The sequence below is a fragment of the Lutra lutra genome, chromosome 6 (assembly GCF_902655055.1).
Source record: "Lutra lutra chromosome 6, mLutLut1.2, whole genome shotgun sequence".
Lineage (NCBI taxonomy): Eukaryota > Metazoa > Chordata > Mammalia > Carnivora > Mustelidae > Lutra > Lutra lutra.
The window spans coordinates 113,012,514-113,034,258 of record NC_062283.1 but is presented as its reverse complement, the minus strand read 5'-3'; the positions used below and the strand labels follow the sequence as shown (position 1 = coordinate 113,034,258).

The 21,745-nt window shown below is 42.7% G+C and overlaps 1 protein-coding gene across 12 annotated transcripts in view; it reads left to right on the top strand.

The window, feature by feature from the left end:
• The window catches only part of BACH2 (BTB domain and CNC homolog 2), a 362,273-nt gene that overhangs the window by 163,040 nt on the left and 177,488 nt on the right, over positions 1-21,745 (top strand). The window lies entirely within an intron of this gene.

Genomic DNA, 21,745 nt, shown 5'->3' with positions numbered 1-21,745 from the left:
CAGCAGTAGTAAAAACGAGATGGCGCTAGTTCAGGGGTGCAGACCCCATGCCAGGGGAAGAGGTGGGAGCCTATCCTGGGGGTGCACATCATCAGGGCTCCACTGGCCCTGAGACCTGAGTGGGCACACAAAGGTTTAGTGAGTGAGGGAGTTAGCGGGAGGAGGGTCAATGTGAGAGAATACCAGGCTTCTAGTAATCTTGATCATAACACTTAATCCTCTGTTTTAAAGGTGGTGACCAGAATTTTGATCAACATCGAACACTCAGTAAAACTTGGGGGGAATTGGTAGCCTGGGGTCATTGGTGTAGAAACATCATCATTTTCTGGACTCCTCTTGCAGATTTCTAAGTGTGAGAGATAGCTGGGGGGTAGAGAGGTGATGGGAGGGAACAGAGCTTCACAGTGTTTATGACAAAGACGACAGAGATTCTGTTTTAGTCGTGGTGTTGGGTTGAAGGACAATGACAGAAACTGTAAAGAAAAGTTGTTTTTTTTTTTTAAATTTTATTTATTTATTTGACAGAGAGTGAGAGAGAACACAAGCAGGCAGGGCAACAGGCAGAGGGAGAGGGAGAAGCAGGCACCTTGCCAAACAAGGAGCCTGACACGGGGTTTGATCCCAGGACCCTGGGATCATGACCTGAGCCGAAGACAGTTGCCTAACCAACTGAGCCACCCAGGCACCCCAAGAAAGGTTTTGTAGGATGAGAAAACCACTTGAAAGGAAGGCAAGGCTGCTTTGGTAGCCTTCATTCCTTACTTTAATTCTCATTTTTGCACAAAGGTGGCTGCAGCATGCTACCTGAGGATCAGTGGTGTGCAAGGGCATTCTCTCCATTGGGGGAGAAGCAGACGAATGGTTACAAATAAAGGTGCTGGGACGCCTGGGTGGCTCAGTCGGTTAAGCCGCTGCCTTCAGCTCAGGTCATGATCCTGGGCTCCTCGGATCGAGTCCCACATCGGGCTCCTTGTCCAGCAGGGAGCCTGCTTCTCTCTCTGCCTCTGCCGGCCACTCTGCCTGCTTGTGCTCTCTCTCTCTGACAAATAAATAAATAAAAATCTTTAAAAAAATAATAAATAAAGGTGCTGTTGAAATTATTCTAAAAGTAAACCACAGGACCTGACAAGGTCTGAATCTATTTATTGCACGTCTCATACCTTCTGTTCTGTGTCCACACCCTACCATATATCCCAGTAGCTGATTGTTAGAAATCCAAGGCCCCAAGTCTCCATGGGACTCTTGCAGCTAGGTTGATGGGAAGGAATCGACCCACCCTTTTCCTCTCCCTCCAGAGCCTGGACCAAAGCAAATACCAGTTGTTTGCACAAGGCTTCAGTTCTACCAGAGCACACAACTCTCAGTTTTGACACAAAAACCAACTCATCTGGCAACCCAGCCCCATTCTTTCTAGTTCAGAAGATCTGGATTCTGTCATGTAAAAAGCTTCACTCTGGAGGCCAATATTCTGGAGAAGGTTGTCATTCCGGTTACTCTTCTGTGCACTGCCTATCCTACTGCAAATTATTGCTGTCCCAGAGAAATGGGACCTCAGAACCCTGAACACTTGAACTGATTGATCCCAGCTCTACCAGTTCCAGGTTACCCCTGTCTCACTGACCCCCATCCACCGGGAAAGACTCCTACCTGGCCATCCTTTTGTCGAAGAACTGCTCTCCTCTCTCTCCATGCCCACATTGATAGTAACCCCAAACAGGACAGTGATGTGCACCATAAGAAAAAAAAAAGAACTTTTTACAATATGAAATATTTCTAAATAAAAATGGGTAAAAAGTGAAGGCATGTATTGAAAGCATTTAGGGGAAAAACAAATTTCTGTACAGGATACGTTGTATCTCCTCCTCTCTCTCCCTTACATACTGAGTTGTTTCTCAGTCTCAGAGTTACTACCACGTTTAACATAGGGGAGGGTGTTTGGCAGTGTTGCAGGTTTGCTGACAGCCAATGTACCAGGGTTCGTTCAGTTCTGCGGTGTCATCGACCCGGAGCGGGCCAGTTACGTCTCTGCTGAGTTTCTTGACTCTTGCTTGTCATTTAGATTCCATTCCTGATTTCTCCTCAGGACATAGGTAAAAAGAAGGCCTTACTTACTGCAGTTGCTACATGGGTTGTGAAGGAGGAGAAGGAGGACAAAGGACAGGGTGGGCAGAGATGACACAAAGAAGTAGAAAACGTAGTTTTCTGGGGGCCATGATCAGTCTAATTGAAGAGACAGATTAACCAATTTATATTTGAATAGCAGTAAAAACAATAAATACTATAAAAGTGGTCACAGGGAGGTCCACTGCTTATCACTAAATGAGTAGTCCAGGTCAGGGCTCCACATTCTCCTGGAGTGGCCAGAGCTAGCTTCCTGGAGGAAATGTGCCTTACTTGGGTCTTGGTGGGTAGCCAGGCAGGTGAAGAAGGGAAAAAGGTTATGTGCAAGGGCATGGGTGTGGGTGCAGGGCAGAGGTGGGGAATAGGGTTGGTGAGGCAGGTTGGTTAGCAAGTTGTTGAGGGCCATGAATACAAGCTGCCCCTGTAAGTGCTGGAACTTTAACTTGCCCCCCGTAAGTGCCGGGAGGCCACTGTGGTGACTTGGTGATGGTGTCCTTGCCAGATTGGTGGGGGGCAGAAACCAGAGGCACAGCACCATCAGGAAGTTCTTGTGATGATGAAACCATGGGTGCAGGGGCCTGGAAGAGGATCCTGAACAAAATGGCGACAGTAGGAGTAGAGAATAAAGTCTAGACACATATCAAAGGAGTCATCAGTGAGACTATAGTGAGTACTGAGTGTGAATATTGATAGTCAGGACTAAACAAAAGAATAGAAATCAGCGAAGACCCAAGGGCTCTAAGCCTGGATACCCAAATGAGCGGTCGTTGGACATAGGAAGGTAGAAAGTGTGGCTAGACTATAAGCCACGTTTGTTCTAATGTTTCCATTAGATTTGCTAGAAAAAAAAATGATGCAGGCTCTAGTCAGCTCTATTGCATGCTAGAGGAATAATGTTCTGCCTTAGGCAAAAATAGACAAAGACAAAATCAAGTTGACCTACATAACAGTATATGTACCTGTCCACCCATTGCTTACAACCAGAAGACATGGCCACTTGGCAGAAGAATATGGTTTACCCTCTTTGACTGGGTGAGGTGTCTAGGATTTAGATAACTTCCTCTCCTACCACCTACTTCTATTGCCTCCATTCTTGCTGCTACGTTGTGGTAGCATTTTTCATTTACTTTTTATTAGCTAGCAATGTGCCTAGATATTATCAGGCACAAGATAATGAAACAAGCTTGGATGTGGTCATGTCATCAGCAGCAAGGGTAACAGCCCTCTTGACCTCCTGGCAAGAATGTGTAATGCAGGGAGAAGTAGTCTCTGAAACTCTATTTCTATTTAATTTAGGAAAGCAGTCACTTTTGTTGGCCAATGTTAGAATAATGAGCTTAATTTTTTAGTTGTGAGTGAAAGCAGCTTGCTCTGTGTACGTGGACTTGGCGTTCTCTTGTATGTGGCAGCTGGCCCACTGACCTCATCATTTGGGTTCCCTGTTCTTGTAGTGGAACCAACACCGCAAAAGTGAAATGCTGTATTTTCCACAGACTCATGCTACATGTGATTATTTGTTTACAATGACATAATGCTTTAAACTTTAGTTCAACCCTCCCAAAAATGGTCACAAATGTGGTGGTTGGAAGGGTGAGCTCATGTGTAGAAAAAGGATTGAGACTCTCCATAACAAAGCGTGAGATTAATCACCACAGACAGTCCTTCTGGAGCTCACCTATCTATTCAAAAGTATTCACTGAGATTGAGGCCATTAGAAGAAGAAAGTTTAGTACCCCGATGGATGCCCCTGGGTCTCAGCAGGTTGGTGTCTTTGAAATACTTTGGGAGAAGCTACTGCATTTTGGAATTGTTACAAAATGAGGAGTCAACTGCACAAAGGTGACCCTTTCTTTTGAACCCAGTCTGCAGGGTACAGAGGCATACGTGAAATCACCAGTAAGAAAACGGCACCCCATACTCCAGTTCAGCAGGTCTTGCAGCAGCCTGTGAACGCAGAAAGGGTCACCTACTCTGAATTCCCTGAACCTTACCATTTGTCATCCTCCTTACAGAAGTCATCGTCATGTGTTGTTTTTTAGGGTCAACCTTCATTAGTACCAGTAAATGCCAGCCTACTCACCTGCTTCCACTCCCTTTGCCCCAGTCATCATCCTGAGAACCTTCTCCTGGCTTTGTCAGGTCGGGCTAGCTCGCACCTGCCTGAAGGGCAGTCTTCTGTTCTCAGGAACTGCTCTTCCCATCGAAAGACCATATTAACAGGAATAACTAACGCTTATCCGTGTATGTTTCCGAACCATTTGTTTCATGTATGTTTCCTTATTCAGTACTCACAAACAAGTCTGTGAACCACGTAGTATCAGATTAATTTGATAGATGGGAAAACTAAAGTCAGAGATTTACCGCAGGTTACAGGCGGGGCCAGGATTCTAACCAGATCTGCCCGCATTCTGATTTCATGTTCTTCTTACTCCACCACATTCACATGAGAAAAGCCCTTTGCATCTTCAGTGTGGCCTCTAGTTCTCTGCGTGTTCCACTGTGGTAAACCAGGGGGTGCTGGGCTGTGCTGGCTGTTCACAGTAGATGGTTTACACTGGGAAGAAACCGTGGGACACAGGAGAAGGGCACTTGGTCCAGACTCAGTTGGCTTTCAATTCCAGTTCTGCCACTTTTATTATCTGGTACAGCTTTAAGCAAAGCCCCTCACCTCTTTAAGCCTCAGTTACCATCTTGGTAAACAAGGGAGAGCAAAAGCCCTCATTCTCAGGGTTTTTGAGTATCGGGTGAGACCACATATGTGAAAGTGCGCAACGCGACGTCTGGCACAAGGGAAAGACTCCATCAATGTCAGTGCTGCATCACTGTCATCATCACCGGTGGGACCAGTGCTGGCTAGCACGTGGCCCTCTTGGTCAGGCTGGCTCTCTTGCTGGTTGCTGATGAACACCTGAATACGGGGGTCAGGACTATCTGGGTAAAGCGGAGCTCCCTGATCCCAGATTTTAAGGGCACTCTGTTATCCCTTCTTACCTCGGTGTTTGAAGCCTTCTCCGTGCCTCCCATCACACTGGCAGAAATTCCACCAGCTCAGGGTACACTCTCACAACTCAGCAACTTGTGAGGATGGCTACCCTACAGCACCAGTCATTTGTATCTCGATACGAATTCTGTCCTCTCCCACCAAAAGAAAGGGGGAATTTGGTGATGAAGGAGGAGAGAGAGTTATGGGCCTGGGAGGAGGGGAGGGCAAAACCAGAAAGCTCTCCCAGCACCCACGGATCACAGCCAGTGTGAGTAGAGATAGCGGGACTGGTGTGAAAAAGGCCATGGGAAGTCACAGAATTTGCCTGATTCAGAGTTTTCCCTCTAGGTCATCGCTATGTTATTTTCAATAGTTACTTAAATATAGGCTTCCTGAAGAAAGCTCAGTTTTGACATAAATGGCAACTTCCAATCCTGGGAAGCATAGCTACAGTGTTAAGTAGTAATCTTCATTTTCCCAAGGCACTTGTGGCTTCTCATGGAGAGGTCGCTCTGCTCAACAGGAAATCTCCAAACATAGCACCTTCTCTACACAGCACAGCATAGAGCCGAGCTGAGCCCCAGGGAGTTTGTAGAACATCTTCGAGAGAAGGCCAAATATTTGCTATCCCACCTGGCTTCTTCTTTCTTTCTTTCTTTTTTTTTTTTAACTGTAATTATCTCAGGTGGCTTGAGATCATTAAATAAGACTGCATTCTTTCTGATTTTTTTAGTATAAATCAGTTCGGAGCAAGCAAGTCCTATCTTTCTAGCTTCCCCAAAGCCATAGTAAGTAAAAGACTGTTGTTTAAAAAGGAATAGGGAAATTAATGATTTGTGTCTTGTGAAAGCTGGTGTACTAGCAACCTTTTTTGCCCCTGGGGAGGTATATAAACAGCTCTACTCCGCTTCCCACCCTGGTGCCTGAGGCTTGCCCTAGAGGGAAGTACTCTTGAAGGAAAAACAACCACCGTGATCAGTTGTAGCTGAGGCTGGGTGAGAGGCTCACCACCTCACTTCCCCTCAAAACCGGGGTCCACCTTCTTCTCACACCCGAAGCCACGAAACCCGGAACCGGAAATCTCACCTGCAGGATGGCATTCAGAATCTCAGACACGTTTCACGTTCTGTCTTAGGAGCAACTTTGATGTGTATAGGCTGGAAAAGAGGGAAAGTGTGTTACTTTTTTTATCTAACTACTTACAACTGTGTCAACACATAAGACAGTCTGTCAAAGCTTTCTGCTGGTGTTGCTGCTGTGAATTAATTTTGAGCATCACTTGTGAGCAGTAAACACTTTTGCAGTGTGAACAACTCTCTTTGTACAGTAGGAGTTGTCAACAGCTTGCCGTCGCTGCTCATGGGGGGAATGAAACAAAAGATGCCTCCTCCCTCTGACAAGTCAGGTTGGCTGGGATATGAGGAGCAGAAATTTGCTGCCACGCCCATTTTGTGATTTTGCCTTTTCTTTTGACCACTCCACTATTGACTTTTCAGTCTGACTGAAGGTCAGAAGGTCATTATGACCTTAATGGGCTTGAGTATCCACCTAAACCACTAGGCATTTGGCTACTTCTTTCTATTTTAGAATTGGTTCTAGAATATATAGTCCACATCACTTTTTTTTAATTAATTTTTTTAATTAACATATAATGTATTATTTGCCCCAGGGGTACAGGTCTGTGAAGCATCAGGCTTACACAATTCACAGCACATATCCTCCCCAATGTTCATCACCCAGCCACCCCATCCCTCTCCCCCAACCCCCCAGCAACCCTCAGTTTGTTTTGTGAGATTAAGAGTCTCTTATGGTTTGCCTCCCTCTTGATCCCATCTTGTTTCATTTTTTCCTTCCCTACACCCCAAACCCCCCACTCTGCCTCTCAAATTCCTCAAATCAGAGAGATCATTTGATAAACATCTTTCTGTGATTGACTTATTTCGCTCAACATAATACCCTCTAGTTCCATCCACGTCATTGCAAATGGCAGGATTTCAATTTTTGATGGCTGCGTAGTATTCCATTGTGTGTATATACCACATCTTCTTTTATCCATCCATCTGTTGAAGTCCACATCACTCTTAAAGAAGATAGCACCATTGGGGCACCTGGGTGGCGCAGTCAGTTAAACATCAGCTCTTGGCTGTGGCTCAGGTCGTGATCTCAGGGTCCTGAAAACTAGCCCCAAGTCAGGCTCTGCGCTGGGTGCAGACTCTGCTTAAGATTTTAAGCTTTTCTCTCCATCTGCCCCTCCCACCTGTGTGGTCTCTCTCTCTCTCTCTCTCAAATAAATAAATAAACCTTAAAAGCGGGGGGTGGTGCCTGGGTGGCTCAGTGGGTTAAGCCTCTGACTTTGGCTCAGGTCATGATCTCAGGGTCTTGGGATCAAGCCCCTCATTGGGCTCTCTGCTTAGTGGGGAGCCTGCCTCCCTCCTCTCTCTGCTTGCCTCTCTGCCTCCTTGTGATCTCTCTCTCTCTGTCAAATAAATAAATAAAATCTTTTAAAAAAAGATGTTACCATTGATAGCCAGACCAAAGACACACCACACATATGCCAAACTTAGTGACACGAGAGAGATACATCTTTTATTTCTTTTACTACTTTTTTATTACTGTGAGGTTGAATATGCATTGGAACTTTATTCACACAGTTAAAACAGTCCAGTCACTTCACTCAGGTTGAGAAACACACACATGTACAATTGATCCTTGAACAACATGGGTTTGAACCACTAGGGTCCATGTATACATGTTCTTTATACATATATAAATACAGTACAGTGCTGTAATTGTATTTTCCTTATGATTGTCTTAATAACATTTTCTTTTCTCTGGCTTAACCATAAAATATAGCATATAATATATAAAGTATGTGTTAATTGACTATTTGTATTATCGGCAAGACTTTTCTACTCAATGGGAGGCTATTAGTTAATTTTTGGGGGAGACAAAAGTTACACCTGGATTTTCAACAGTGCAGGGGGCAGCATCCCTAACCCCCCACACTGTTCAAGGGTCAACTGCGCATATATCTCTAGAGATAGATCAATAGATTCATTTTCACTTTTCTGTCTCTTTTTTCTTGAAGGTCTCCATTCTTTATCCTCACTGCATCCCCATCCAAATATTAAAGTCTACAACTCCCCACACCTGCGGGGACCTCAAGGCCTCCCCTCCCTGCTGCTTCATATCTGACGGTAGCACTGAGGAGTGACTTGGAACATTGCTACACTGCGCTTCCTTAATGCTGACCCACATTTTGAAGATATGTTCCAGAGTTTACAGTCCCTTTAAAACCTGTAAGAATCTATTGTGCATAACATTCCTATTCTCGCAGCTACTGAAATCTGTTTCAGCCTGCGTGTTCCCCAAGGTTTGTGTGCTTTGTCTGTTTACATAGGATCTGCTCTAAAAGGTCATGCTTATCTTTTTATTCTGAAATTCTTTTCTTCAGGCTTTATAATGAGGCCTCCTTGTAACACCCTGGAATGTGTTGAATAAGACTTTGTTCAACCTGTTCACATCCTGCACACTGCAAAGCAGTGGCCAGAGACTTTCTCTCTCCCGTGTCTTCACCATTTCCCTGCAGCACGCCCTCTTCAGCACCCAGTACACTGCTCTTGCCATAGGGGGAAAAATGCTCAGTAAATGAAGGTGACTGATTTTTCTCCATTCACAAATGAGGTTGCAACAACAGAGGATGGCAGCGGGCGGCATGGGGGGATGAGGTGGGTTGTCACCCCTTAAGTGTCACCTTCAGTCTGAAAGAGATTTCCAAGGGTCCTATGAGAAGACCCTGCCACTAGTTAGGTAGAGAGGGTCTGTATGCAAGGTGTTGAGCCTTAAAGGATGTCTGTGTGTCAGAGCAGGCCTGAGGTCACTCAGGGAGCAAAGGACTACACCCACCCTGCAGAATGAGGCATAGGAAGCATGTGCTACTAGAGACCCCAAAGTGCAGCCAGCATCCTACATCTACTCCCTTTTGTTCAGTTGGTTCTGAACAGCAAGCCAGTTTTATACCCGCTGAACTGAATTCAACTGTTCTTTCCCAAAAAGTTGAACGTTGGGAGAGGGTTGCTCTTTTTCAGAGGCAAACACATCATTTCGCCTGCCTGCTCAGTGGGAGATGAGCTCTCCCCTTCCCAACTGTAAAAGACATACTAGAAAAGAATCGATATCACTCCAGACTCCAAAGAGTTAACTAACGATGTTTTTAAAATGGGAATCATCATGAAATGTATGTAACATAAAAGGCAAATGCAAAATACTTAAATGACAGGTGGCATCAGTTGAAAAGGATGTGGGGGCTGATCCCAGAGCTGCGATCATACACAGCTGCATTAATTTGCCTAATCACTGGATTGCTATAACCAGTGTCTATAAATAAACACACAAACTAATCTTTTGATTATCCTTTTTTATGGCACATTTTCTTCTCCCTTCCTTCTTTTTTTCTTCCTCGTGTCTCTTCATTGTGATTAAACTGTATTTCTAAACTGTGTAACTCTGCAGATTCTTCTGTAACCGTCATTTTAAACAACCAAAATTACTCTGGACAGTTCACAAAGGGAGAAAGACAGATGGCCAATATATGTATGAAGAGAGACTCCGCTTTTTGATAGGTTTTAGAAAAAAAAAGTACAGGAAAAAAAGGCAAATAGAAATGATTGTCAAAAGGGGACTGATTAAATAAATTCTGGTACATAAACGAGTACCATGCCTCTGTTAAGAAAGATCAGAACAGAGGTGTCTGGGTACCTCAGTCTGTTAGTGTCCGGCTCTTGGTTTTGGCTCAGGTCATGACCTCAGGGTCATGAGATAGAGCCCAGTGTTGGGCACTTGGGCTCTGTGCTCAGTGTGGAGTTTGCTTGAGATTCTGTCTCCCTCTGCTTCTGCAGTGTCTCTATGCAAATGTAGAATCTTACTCAGGAGGACCTGGGTAAGCCCTGAGATTCGGAACTGTTAGCTGTTTCCCCAGTATTGCCAGTGCTGTGGGTCTGCGGACCAGAGTTTGAGATGTGAGGTTCAGCTGTACACATACATGTGCGTGCAAATAAATATAGTCAGAATATGTACGTGGAAGATTCCACAACGTGATGAGTCTGGACGGTATTGCTTTCATCTTTGTGCTTTTCGGTACATCATGCGTCTCTGTCTGCTTTACATAAGCAGGAGAAATGCTTTTTAAATAATAACTAGCCTGTTAAAAACATGTTTTTGCAAAAGAAGTTGCTTTCCGATTTACTTCTTAAGCATTTAAGGAAGACACAGACCACTCAAGAGAGTCATTTTGAAGGAGGATGGATCATCGGAATCGCATGAGAACTTTTGAAAAACACGGGTTCTTGAGCCTGATCCCCAGAGTCTCTAGTTCAACCACCCGTAAATGGAGATAGCCACCTTTAAAAAAAAAAATTCTCCTGGTGATTTTTTTTTTTAAGATTTTATTTATTTATTTGACAGAGATCACAGGTAGGCAGAGAGGCAGGCAGAGAGAGAGATGGGGAAGCAGGCTCCCCACTGAGCAGAGAGCCCAATACGGGGCTGGATCCCAGGACCCTGAGATCATGACCTGAGCCAAAGGCAGTGGCTTAACTCACTGAGCCACCCAGGCGCCCCTCTCCTGGTGATTCTGACACAGACTAGCTTTGGCCCCGAATCCCACCTTCAGATTCTTACACAGCAGATTTGGGGCCCATGTGTCCATCTAGAGGAGGTTTCTACCCTCTGTCCTGCTCCCTTCTCTCCTCAGAATTGTCATGTTTTGGGGACTAGGAGGATGAGACTTGTTTCCACACATAAGACTTCTATTTTCTTTTTAAAGATTTTATTTATTTATTTGACAGACAGAGATCACAAGTAGGCAGAGAGGCAGGCAGGGAGAGTGGGGGGGGGGAAGCAGGCTCCCTGCTGAGCAGAGACACCCCCCCCCCAACACCAATGCTGGGCTCTGCCCCAGGACCCTGGGATCATGACCTGAGCTGAAAGCAGAGGCTTAACCCACTGAGCTACCCAGGAGCCCCATAAGACTTCTATTTCCAAGAGAGGTTTCTTGAGGTTTTCCACGTGTCTCTTGATAACACTGTCCTCTAACCTTCCATATTACTTTCCTAGGGCTACTGGAAAAAAAAACCACCACTAACTTATGGCTTAAAACAACAGAAGTTTATTCTCTCACAGCTCTGGAGGCCAGAAGTCTAAAATCAAGGTGTGCCACTTTTCTCCTGAGGCTTTAAGGGAGCTTCTGTCCTTGCCTTTTCCAGCTCCTGGGGCTTGCCTGGTAAATGGCTGCATACCCCCAACTCAGCCTCCGTCTTCACATGACCTCCTCCTCTATGTCTTCTCTTGTCTTTTATAAGGACACTTGTCATTGGATTTAGGGACCACACTATTAATCTGGGACAATTTCATCTTAGAATCCTTAACTTAATTACATCTGGAAAGACCCTTCTTTCCAATAAGGTCACATTTACACCTTCTGGGAATTAAGACCAAGATGTATCTTCTTTGGCAGCCACGGTTCAACAATCATTTTGAAGTTAAACAGAACATTCTAGATGTAGCATCTTTATTTTGATGTGAGGTTGAGTTTTTTGTATTCTGTCCCTTTTTTAGGTATAGGTCTAGCAAGTTCTTCCATGAAAAAAATTGAATGGTTGCCATGGGCGGCCAGTTTCTACACTGGCGATATGGCTGCACTAACAATATAGATAGTTAGGATTCTATCTGGGCGGCGGGGGCCCCCTCCTTGTCCAGCAGTCTTTCAGGTATCAGAGGGCCTGGGAGAGCCGGGACACCCGACATTCTCTCTGATCACATTGGTGCTTCTTGCCTGTGTGCTGGTGGAGATATGATCTAACATTCATTCTTTACCCAGGCTCTCCTTCAATGCAGAAATTAGAGATTTGTCTACTGAGGAATAAAACTAATGGCTCCGTAGAAATTTTAGAGAAATATCAGCATAAGTCTATTGGTTGCATTTGACCGGACTTGGGACAGGTTCTGGGCCAGTCTTCCCCACCCCAGCCTTCAGGGAGGAGGATAAAGAAAAGGCTAAAAGGAGTCTAACATGTATCCCATCTTACTGCTTTCAAGCAGTACCTTCCTGTAAACCTTTTTTTGGTTGTAGTTATTATTCTGGGAAAGGAGGGTGAAGAAGTGTGTTTGATACCGAGACTGACACAAACCTGTCTTTCTTGGTGTTTGGCCCGATTCTTGTTCAGTACAAGCTACAGGTTTCTCACAGTATATTTTCATTTGAGGAGGAGGTTTCTCAAAATTGCTTTGCCAATGTCTGGTCATGCACAACCCCTGGGCATCCCCAGTAAAATGCTTTGAGTCACAGTTTCTTTAAGGTCCAGGCAGAGATGTGCATTTGACCCATGGTGTGCATTGCCTCGACTTGTATCATTTCCCAAAATGTGCAGGAGGAGAACCAGATGAATAAAAGGAAAACCTTTTCACTCATGCTAGGGTTCTACTGCCCCAGAGTCAACCTGTCCATGAGAAAAGTCCAGCTCTTGTTACTTGGGAGACTTATGTTAATTGAAACTCAATTAACCCAGTCTTACAAATAAGTAAGGTATCCTCACACCAGAAAGAGTGAGGCAAAAGGCAAAGTTACTAACCATGTAAGCAACACATTTTTATGTGAATGAAAATATTTGACTTTCTTTTCTTTGTTTAAAATACACAAAGGCTGTTTTATATCTGAAACTCATATTTAGATATGACATAAAGAAACATATATATGTATATGTTTTTTAATTAAATAATGTTTTAATTAAATTGGCAGTGAATGACCATTGAGAAAAGTTAGACAATGAAAAATCAGAGCAAAAAAAGAAGAAACTGCATATTCCTAGAGATTTCCCAGGGTCATGGCTGGTTATACAGTCTCTCTTAGCTAACCTGACTGGGACCAGGTATTTTCTGGTTAGTCGAAAAATCGGTTACAGGGTGAATCACTTTTTGAAAAGAGATACTACATGGCCTAAATACCATATTTAATGAAAAGCTACAAATGCACTTATTCGCCACTCTTTTTTGATGTGAGCCCAAAGCCTTTTCTTGGAGTTTGGGTCTGCTGGTGGTAGTTCTGTGTCACCTTTCATGCACATTATTGCATCATTTCCATTTTCAGTTTCTTTACATTGAAAGCATTTTGAAAGACATTTGCAACACGATCCAAGTGCGAAACTATTCAAAATTTTTATTATTTCCCTCCATCTTTCAGTTATCTTACTCATATCTAATTCAATAACAAATTTCCTTTAACAACTTGGCTCCTTTCCTGTCTTTTATTTCACTACATTTTCAGACAAATAACTTTATTTTTATTTTAGCACTCATATTTGGTCAGCCAACACAATATTTAATTAAATTATATAATTATCATAACAAGTGCAGCTGGCATTAACAGTTGAAGCATACAGTATCCCAGCTGCAGGTCCATCCATTAAGAGAGTTTCTATGGGATATCTTCTGAACCCCTCAAGAAACTCATAGGTAAGAACCAGTTTTAAAAGCAGTAGTTTAAAAATCGTTTGAAGGGTTCTGCCAAACATAGGGACCCACTTACAGATATTAAGATCTTCACCAAGACTCAAGACATGGAAGGAGGCTTGTAATCATGCAAATATTTGGCTCCTTCTGAAGACATTGTGAAAGAGGCAAGCTCTGCTCTGAGAAAACTGAACTTAAGACAACTGGTTTTCCTAATAGTCTGTTCTGATAAGGCAGTGTTTTTTTGTTTTGTTTTTTTAATTTCACATTTGTACAACATAATGAGTACTCACAGAGTTTGAACCTTACTGAGGTAGAGAATCTAGGTAGAGAATGTTTCTGTTCTTGTTCTATGGATAAAAAGACCCCAAAGACTGTCCACTCCATGAAAATGGTGCCCACCATGGACTTTCTATTGTGATGTTTCTATGTGATTCAAATTCCTTGTGGCCATCTTTGTGGTTGTCCTTCCCCTCCCCATATTTAAGGTGCTAGTGATGTCTTATTGAATGAGTTCTGCAAGGGGCATGTCTCTTATTGATTAGTATCCCTGATACCTGGAATAGGTGAATGAGTGGATGAATGAGACAAGTCACAGCTGGCAAAAGGTCAAGTTGTGGTTAGAGTCAAGTCTCCTGACTCTTTAGTTTATGATTTTCTATCCCATCAGGATCTCCTAGTGTTCTTCTGGCTTTCATGGGTCCTTAATGTTCCCCAGACCTGACCAAGACCCATTTATCACAGAGTGTGACAAATAATATAAACCAAGTCTGATTTTGACAGACTTTGTGTTTCAGTGATGAGCAAATCATGTGTGTTATCACACACACATCTGGGAGTTTTTATTTGGGGTCTTCAAAATTATCTGGAAATGTCCAAGTTAGTAGTTTCCTTTTCAAGGTGAATGAACACTATATTTTAAGAGATTGCTTTTGCCAGAAACCAGCAACTACTAAATATTTGTTTTATTTAAATCAGTTTACCCACTAAGGATCTTCAGTAAATGTTAATTATATCTTTCTAGCAACTTTTGCAGTTATTGGATAATATCAAATTCTGAATATTTTCAATAAATAATTGCTTTTCCATCTGCTGGATAATATTATATATTTTTAGAAGGTTGTTTCTGCAGCTGCTCATCTATTCTGTATATCTGAATTTCAGGATTTTGATTTAAATTGATGGCTCAGTAAGCCTACATCACAAATCCAGTGGTAGGTTGGACTGTCATTAAGTGTTTCTGTAATGTGTACCATATTTCAAATAATGAATTCTGGACATTCATGTGTTTAAGTGGGTTTTTGGTATGTGTGGATTATTCTTATTTATATTCTTCACTAAGTCTTCATATTTTTGTTGTTGATTGAAACTAATGTAATTAAGTAAAGACAGTGAGGGCTGGGCACACAGGAGAACCCTGAGAGGATCCTGACTTAATCACCATCATTAGGTATGTATCACAGGTACAATTCAGGTTCTACAGCGTGTCCATGAAAGTCCTCAAATGTCATAAGGATGTGCAAGCTTGTAAGTGTCACATAAAGTCTTACATGTAAATAAAGTCTTCACATTTTGTATGAGTCATGTCACATGTTTGTACAAAGGAGAATGGAAGATAAAATGCAATATTTAATTTCGGTAAAATGTTCTGAACATTTGCTGTGTACCGGGAACTGAGCTCAAATACTTCGTATGTATTATCTCCTTTAATCCTCACAAAAACCCTATCTGGCAAATACTGTTATCCCCATTTTATAGTCCTGGAATTAGAGGAGTGAAGTGACTTCTAGATCTTTGCAGGCACTAAATGGCTGAGCTTGGAATCAAACCCAGGTTGGGTGAGACCCAAGAGCCCACACTCTTACTGTGTTCTGTTGCTACCTATTTGGATACCCACAAAGAAGAACAAATGATCCTTTGTTCATTCCACTTTTACTTTATATACTTACAATGATCCTGTTGGTTTCCTGTTGTCAGCTTTTCTTAAGAGTGCACATTGGTATTCCTTGAGTAAGGCTTTTCCACTCATCAAATGGGTATCTCTTGAATTAATGAGAACTTAATTATAGCTCGTGTGTACTGGTCATGGATTTGCTGTATTAACAGTAGGTAAATGCAGACACTATGAAATTATTTAACAAAACTCTTATCAACTGTAGGGCTAAAACTTCCATGGGAATAAACTCCCCCAATGAGACTAGTAATGTATTTAGATGTGGTAACATGGGATTCCGGAAAGCTGTTTTAATCACTGGGGAGTAATTTTTCCTGATCTGTGGTCTAGTTGCTTAAAAGAGTTATTTACTCATGAAATGTCGTGGTCCTTTCATCTTGCCTCTGTTATCCACAGAGCAGGAAAGGCTACTCAGTAGCAAAGAGAAGTCAGCTGTGTGAAGCCACTGTCCTTATTCCCTTAGTAGAAATAGTAGATGGTTCTCCTTCAGGTTCCTTCATTTGCATTATACTCCTGGCAAATGTCCACAGGAAATGACTTTGCTTAAAAACTTACTAGCTTGAATTTTAATTGCTCTAAGGAACTTTACATTGTCCATTAGACTTAACTGTCCTTAAACATAGCCACATAAAAATGGAACAATAATGAAGCATAAAACAAAACTATCACAGTCAATAATAAATACAAAAGAGCACTTTAATGTATAACTTTAGATGCTTGTAAGCATGGGATAAAGTAGAAGAAAGTGAAGTGAAAAAGACTTAGAAGAAAAGGGACTAAACTTAGATAAGTTTGCTTGGTGTGCAAAACAACAAAAGGAGAGCTGTATGTTGATCCAAAATACAGGTAAAGACTAGAAAGCTAAAACAGGAGGGCTGAAAATGAAGTTCAGGAATTGGGAACTAAAGACATTAAAGCAGAGAGAAAAAAATTCAAAACTAGTCACATACACACATTTTAGAATTATCTCTTTCGTCTATCTCTTCAGTCCCTTTGTTCATTAATTCCGTAATTGTTACTGAGTGCCTGTTGTATCTTAAGAAGCATGTCAGGGGCTAAGGCACAGTGATGGACTGGAGATCACAGTCTTTGCACTTGAGGAGCTTACAGATGAGCGGAGAAGACACATAAATGAGCAGTCGTCCTAGAAATGACAGAGTCTGTGATCGTTCGAGTGTATGGCTATACTGTAGCCTTACAGAAGAGGGGCACCTAACCCAGAGAGGACCAGCAAAGGTTCCCAGAGGAAGCGCTCTCTCATCTTACGCCTGAAAGGTGAGTTAGCCAAGTGAAGAGGGCAGGAAGAAGAGGCAATGACAGATGAATCCTGAGGAGACAATGCCTGATGCTTTCACAGAACTGAAGTTCAGGACAGCTGGGGCAGAGAGTGGGGTAGAAGGAGTGGTGAAAGATGGAACTGGAGAGGGGGCGGCATCCTGATCATGAGCTGCCTTGAAGTTGTATTCAGCCTTTATCCGAAAATCATTAGGAAGCAGGGAAGTGACATCAGATTTCCATTTTGAAAAATGACCTACATTGTAGAAGATGGCCCAGAGAGGAAAAGACTGATGGCTGGGAGACCAGCTTAGGAACTGGTGAGAAACAGTGAGAGCTTGGACTTCCTTACCTTGCTCCATCTGCAGAAATGGAGTCAAGATGGCAACATTCACAGAGTGATAATGGCGTCGATGACTTGTTCAGGCGCAGAGTATTACCAGTCACCGCTTGTTGTTCCCTTACATGTCCATGATGTTTTGCACTGTGCAGAGGGCTTTCCTACATAGCATTGTACCTCCCGTTGCTCCTTGTAATGCTTGCACCCATGCAGCAAATATGAATTAATCACCTGCTGTATTCCAAGTATTGCCCTAGGTGGTAGGGATATAGTGTAGTGCAAGAAACAAGACTCCTGCTCTTGGGGAAGTTCCCATTTTGTTTTAGGAATATAGACTGTAAGCCAGAAATCCTATGATAAACAAAATAATTTCAGAGAGTGAAGAATGAAAGAAGTAGAATGGAGCACTGTACTGAGGGAGATGTGTAGGGAAACATGTATTGGAAGGTCAGGTAGTACCTCACACGGAGCTAAGACCTGAATGAAGAGAAGGACCTTAGCACACCAAGACCTGGGAGAAGGGCCTTCTAGGCTGGGGCAAAAGAAAGGGCAAGAGAGCCAAAGCAGACAGGATATGGATGGGAGGACTGGTCCCATAAGCTAAAGTGGCTGGAGAAGGGGGAAGAAAAGAAGGACAGATATGAATGAGGAAGAAGCCAGGGCAGGGCACAACAGGCCTGAGTAAGGACCTCGGACTCTATGCTAAGAACTGGACAAAGTCTAAAGGAAAGGTTTCAGGCAACAGAGTGAGGTAGGGAGGGTAGGAACAAGAACTCTATGGGGGCCATGTTGTGTTTGAGATGCATGTTAGATATACAATTCAGATACTGAGAGGGTAACTGGATACAGAAATCAGGGACGAGGTTAGAGCAAGATATGGGAACCCTCAGCATACAGGTAACAAAAGCCATAGGCCTGGGAGTGAGTATAGTATTAGAGAGGAGAAAAAGTCCAAGGTTGGAGGCCTGGAACATGAACATTTAGAAGGGAAGCCAGCCAAGGAGACTGGGAAGGAGTCACGGATGAGGCAGGTGAGAATCCAGGACAATGTGATGCCACAAAAGGCATGGGAAGAAGTCATCTCATGGAGGAAGTGGACAGCTGGGTCAAATGATGCTGAGAAGTCATGTCAGATGAGAAGAGAGAATTGAGCATAGAATTCGGAAAACAGAATCACTGGTGACCTTGATCAAAGCAGTTTCTCTGACACTGCAACTGTTAGTAACACACAACCTACTTACAGCAGGTTAAGGAGAGAATTAGAAATGAGAAAAGAGCAGCAAGTCTAGCCAACTCCTTCAACGGTCTTCCTTTGAAACAGAGGCAGAGAAAGAGGGAACTTGGAGAGGTCAGTGAATCAAGAAGGGACCATAAGATGGGAGATATTCAGCATGTCTGCAAGCCAGTGGTCCAGGAGAGAGAGAGAAACTGATGCTACAAGGTGAGTGAGGACAAATGCAGGAACAAATTCCTTGAGTGAGGAAGAAGAGGTAGGATCCAGAGCTCAAGAATAGTGATTGATTCCTGATAGAGGGAGGAAGAGTAAACAGGGAGCCCAAGGATGGGGCAGATCATTCCTATGTCCTTAATAAAAAACTTATCACTGGAAAACAGTCAAAACTGAAGACTTTTTTGGGGGGAGTCTCTGAGATCAGACAAGGTCTAGGTTCCACATTTATTTGGGAATTTTTTTTTTTTTTGCACTTGCTTGGTTTTTGGTTTTTTCCCACTTGCCTGGAGAGATGGCAGACATTCTCTACTGCCCCATGCTTTGGTTCTCTTCCTCCAGACTGCGGAAAGCAGAGTACCCACCTAACAGCCAGGTTGTAGATTGGATTGGTCCCCTCTCTCGGATCTCCAGTAGTCAGGCTGTCTCCTAAAAGCCTGGGGGCACAGTGAGGATTAGACGAAGAGTACATTGTGATTTCTTGATTGTCCACTTTCAATTAATAAGGGGTACGGTAACACTGTAGGAGTGTAGCCCCAGTGTCCACCCATCTGACTAGACACGTCGATCTCTCTTTGTTATGCCAATGATAAGAGAAAACAGCTCTGGAGTTGAAATGTCTCCTTTCTCCTGTTGAGACTGTAGGGATTGGCAGCTGGGACGGGTAACCATGGTCAGCACTCTATTCAATCCCAAGCAAATGTAGTCCACCTTCCCAGGAGGATGTTTTAAATAATATTATTGTTAATGATAATGAGTATCAATCATTCCCTTCAGTATCTCAGGTTAGTGATATATGACTAACTCTGTGTCATCTCAAGACATCCCCCAGGTGAGGGGGTAGTTTCAGAAAAAAAGGAAGTGAACTGTGTCTGGTTTCATTATGAGGTTGGAACTTGTGTCAGTCCTCACGCTCCATGGGCAGAGCACTGCACAGAGCAGAAATCCTGAAATATGTTCCATCATTAAACATCCTCTTATCTTAGATAGTTCTCAGTAGGAGAAATAAAGAAATATAATAAATATTTATTCTGAGTTTCCTCTTGGAATTGATGGAGGAGGATCCAACACAGTGTACACAGTGAGCCAGTTCCTAAAGGGTATTGTTTACTGAGTGAGTGTTCACCCTGACTGCCCACTGCTTTGTAAGCCTAGTACAATTCATGATTAAAAAAAAAAAAAAAATCTCTTGGGCACTGTTCTCTTTCATATTTTCCTTTGCTGCTGAGTGTGTAAACAGAAGAAAGAAGAAAAAACAAGGAACTCCACCTGAAAAAGTTGACATTTAATAACAGAAATAAGTGTCAAGACCTTATAGTTATATCCTCCCCCCCCCCCAAAAAATAATTAGCCTCACCAATGGGGTATATGGAAAATAAAAGGCAGAAGCAATATACAAAAACGCATTGGTTTAATTTCTACGAGCTCAGTCTTAGGCATTGATGTGATGGGGCTGCCCACAACGTTAATGGAGTAATGGTCTGATCTGCACTGTAGGACTAAGAAATTGATAGATAACTCTGTGTGCCCCTCACTATTAAAATTATGCCATAGTTGAGGTCACATTTTGATGGGTGAGTTTGCAAATGTATTGTTGCCTGTTCTGCGATGTTAAATTTAATTTTTTTTTTCAGTTTAGACCTTAAATTTTCTAAGAACAATGGTCCAAGACAATGATAGTGAGAGAACTTGAAAACATGTCCCCAGTGAAATCTGAAGGAACTGGAAACAATTTTTCAGAGAAAAGACTTGGGGTTAAAAGAAATGGAGCCATGGTTACTCCCTAACCCATGTCATCCTTTCTCTGGTTTCTCTGGAGGGCAGACCAGTGTTTTTAATCTATAAGGAAGCATATTTGCCTTAGAGAGAACTCTCTAGTAATACGTGCAATGATATTGTGCATACACTTCTCCAAAATGGACTTGGCTGCTTAAAAGATAGTTCCTTTCTTCTCAATGGACGTTCTTAATCAAAATCAACCATTTGGTGGTCAAGTCCTTGAGGGTGGGCTGTGCTAGACAACCCCCAAAATGCTTCCCACCCCACTGTGGTACTTAATTGGTATTTATTTCTTGCAGAGTGTGGAGCTGCTTTTCATTAATCATCTCCTTGATTAAAATAATGAGCTATTAAAGGCAAATAAGAAGAAGTGGCCACTTCCCCCAGAGCTGCTGTTGGTACCTCATGATAATTTTATGGAACAGATATCTTTGGAATAGTCTCGTGTTTCTGAAACTTTAGCTCCGAAATGGGAAAAGTTCTTTTTCTGGACAGTCCTTATCTCAAGGAAGAAAAGAGAAGTGTGCTGGCTATACACCAGGGCCAGTGAGCCTCTCACCCATCTTCTTTCCTCTAAAGATCAGTTGCTTTGGCAGGAAGCTTTGGAGGGAACAGGTGGCCCAAAGTTGATGCAAGAAGTTTATTAACTCCAAGAGAAAGTGTTGGTGCAATCTGTGGTTATAATGCACGATACATCTTAATTACTTTGTGGCATAGAGCCCCACATTTTGGAATTTAAAATCTATAGATGAGGCCTCTGAAAGCAGATTCTGATGACTAAAATGAGGAAACTTGCCCCATCCTTTACTTTTCTTCTTGTTCAGTTGGTAACAGTAGAATTGCCACCCCCATCAACAGATAAAAGGACTGAAAAAACAGGAAGCAAAATGAAATGGTTTTAAATTACTTCAGGAAACTCCTAAAAGTGGGTGTAATGTGTGGGGGCATTTAAAATGAATCATATTTATGCATTTGATGTATAGCTACTTAATTATTTCTTATAGGTCATCCTAACGTTCATTGGTATTTTTCTCATCCTGGCTACATTTGGTCCCTCCTTGGCATGTCTAACTGCTTGTTGGTTTGGTTCCCACTGGTTGCGTTGTTCAAACTAGCCACTGACAAATGGGCGACAAAGTAGGTATGAAATAAAGAAATCACAAGAGAGGAAAAATTCAGTGATTTAAAAAAGAATAAGATTTGCTTAGTTAGCCCATAGCAAGAGCCTGACTGACGTGTTTGGCTGCTAGACTGGAAAAGATTTGCCTAACCTCTTTCAGGACAATCTCTTCAAAACAACAGTGAAGGAAACAATTGTTGTGTAAACACTTTGATATTCTA